We start from the raw sequence: 2,784 nt of genomic DNA, 5'->3' as shown, positions 1-2,784 counted from the left end.
CCCCTCCCCCCATTCCTCGACCTCGTATAAGAGTAACTCTGTACAAGCTTCGCTGTTCGTTATCGCTTTCCGTGCATTAAATTTAAAAAAAAATCTCGGGAAAGGATCTCTCGCGGAACGGGAGAAAAAAGTCTCAAATTTCTAATCTTAAAAAACGAGAGAATCTAATTAAAGAATATTCCCCAAATTGCCTGTCCGAGAAGATATCCCACCGAGATTTTAAAAAAAAAAAAAAAAATAAAATTTCTCCGACGAAGGTCCGTATATTTTCTCTCCCTTTTTTCTTCTTCTTTTCTTTTTCTTCTTCTTTACTCACCAATCTGTCAAATCAAGCCCGATCTCGTTCTTCCAATCCTCCGTCTTCTTCGCTCTTCTTCCTTTCTTCCTTCTTCTTCTCTCTCTCTCTCTCTCTCTCTCTTCCAAGAAGCGGTTCCTCAAAAGAAACCCGCTCCACCTTCGCCACCCTCTCTTCTTCTTCTTCCTCTTTTTCTTCCACGTCTATCCTGAACGGTCCTCACCACCATAACACAATCCTTCTCACTGATATATCGCGACACCCTTCATCTATTTATCGCGATTATTGCCTATACAGAATCGACCTAAGACCTAAGACCTGTACCGTTCCAACATTCCATCGCGGTCACCCAAGAATGGCTTCATGCTTCTTCACACCGGTATCTACATCTTCACACTTTCTTACTTCTTGCTTCTTTCTTCTTTCTTTTTTTTTCCTTTTTCCAACGATAAAGGTCGAACTTTTCGAGTTTGTTCGGAAAAAAAAAACAAAAAAAAAAAAGAAAACAAAAACAACACGTAAAAATCTAGTAAAAATTATTGTAAAATTGGAAAAATTGGACGAATTCACTTTTTCAAGCTCGTTTCCTCCCACTTTTGTTTCTCTCCACTTTTTTCCACGATTGATCACGATCTAACCGAGGATCTTTCCGAGGAAGAAGGAAGATCCACACGATGGAGGGCCTGCACCATGTCTATCCTCTCGTCTCGAGGGGCCCCGGTCGCCTGCTCGTCGTTACCCAGCCCGTCCGCTACGTCGGCTCTCACTTTCTCCGCCGAGTAGTTTCATTTCGGTACGTAAAACTCTCTCGCGTGTCCCCCACCAGATCGCACACCGGCTGCTCGACTCTTCTCTCTGCTCGAACGGGAAAATTCGATCGATCGATCGGTCGATCGATCGAAGGGATATGATCGTCTTTTCCTCTTCTCCCTCGTGCGACCGCCAAGCGATCTTGCTTCTAAACACTCGTTGCTCGAAATCGAAGCTTTGACAATAGACTTTTCGGCGCGAAATTTGTCGGTTTTTTTTTTAAAAGGAAGATAAGAGGGCGGAAGAAAAATTGGAGGAATTGGAAATGTTGGTCGAATAATGTTTTGCCACCTCTTAAGGGATCCTCCTCCTCCTCCTCCTCCTCCTCCTTTCGAAGAGAGGAGATACACGTGAGAAGAAAGTTTCGAGTCGCGCGGGTGGGAAAGTTTCTCGTTAAATTGACAACGGCATAAATAAACGAGACGCGCGATTAAACGACCCAATCTTCTCCTCTCGTTAGACATTTTCTTCGATTTTCTCGCGCGAGATGAAATTCTGTTTGAAATTCGAAAACTCCGCACGAGATGCAATGGTTCGACTCGATCCTCCGACAAAGAGAACTGCAACTTCTTCTTCTTCTTCTTCTTCTTCTTCTTTTCCACGAACCCGATCTCCAAATCGTCCTTCGCAATCGTCAATCGTGCAATCTCGAACCTTTCTTCCTTTCTTCGTTTCGACGCTGATTTTACGGGCGGTTTGCTCGTTCCGTGAGCCGGTTAGGAAGTAATTCCGGGCAATTAACTTTGGACCATTAATTCTGGAGAAAACAAAAAAAAAAAAAAAAAAAATAAACGCCGACCATTGTGCCTTCGAAGAAGCACGAAGAGAAGAGAAGATCGATCGAGCTGCTCATCGTATGAAAACCAGCAGAAGGAACATTTGCAAAAATCTGTAAGAAATCGAGAAGAAGAAGAAGAAGAAGAAGAAGAAGAAGTCGATCTATCCGATCGATCCGACGATTACGAGGAATTGGAAAGTGAACTTCTTCGACGTAGCATAAACTTGATAAACTTCTCATAACGCGTAATAATTGCGTTCGATTGAAATTCTTCTTAATCGCGATTTAACGTAAATCACGATGTTGCGAAAAGGAGGTTAAAAAAATAAATCGAAGCGGATTCCGGATTATTTACATCGACGAATTATTATTTCTACAAAAGAGAGGAGAAAGTGGACGGAAGAGGGGAAACGTTTTCGACGATTCTCCGCCTTCTAAATCTCTCGAGATCCAAAATCACCCGTCTCATCGTCGTCATCTCGATACTCGAGAAATCTAGTTTTGAGAAAGTTGGAGCCACGTATCTTGCTTTCGTGTTCTATGCGATGATCTCTCGCGTATACAGGAGTGCTAGCGAGCGAGCAATCGCGAAAGGAAAAACGGATTTTTAATTCGGATCTCGAAGTGGAGGCGACGTTGTTTGCAATCTATATGGAATTTTGTTGTTTCATCGTCGGATCACGAATCGAAGCTCGTTTATTTAGAGACTTACGTATATATATAACACGTCATTTCTGCTCGCGTAATATCCTGGTGTAAATATTTTCTCGCGCAACACTCTCGAAACGTTCACATCCGTTTTGATGACGCGGCCGCTCAAGGATCCAAAAGGTATGAGATACGAATTCGTGGAATTTCTATTATTCGATAATTGTTCTTTTAATCGTCCACTCTGATTCCA

At 42.6% G+C, this 2,784-nt stretch overlaps 1 protein-coding gene across 1 annotated transcript in view; it reads right to left on the bottom strand.

Moving 5' to 3' along the window:
- The window catches only part of LOC102680695 (transmembrane protease serine 11D-like), a 9,925-nt gene extending 9,172 nt beyond the window's left edge, over positions 1–753 (bottom strand). Inside the window, exon 1 of the mRNA XM_031508319.1 lies at positions 317–753. The gene's annotated coding sequence lies outside the window, so the exon portion shown is untranslated. The remainder of the gene's footprint in view (positions 1–316) is intronic.
- Between the last annotated feature and the right edge of the window lie 2,031 nt (positions 754–2,784).

This window comes from Apis dorsata, unplaced genomic scaffold, assembly GCF_000469605.1.
Source record: "Apis dorsata unplaced genomic scaffold, Apis dorsata 1.3 scaffold_82, whole genome shotgun sequence".
NCBI classification, from domain to species: domain Eukaryota; kingdom Metazoa; phylum Arthropoda; class Insecta; order Hymenoptera; family Apidae; genus Apis; species Apis dorsata.
Note: the sequence above shows the minus strand (reverse complement) of the source record. Positions and strands in the feature narration are given on the sequence as shown.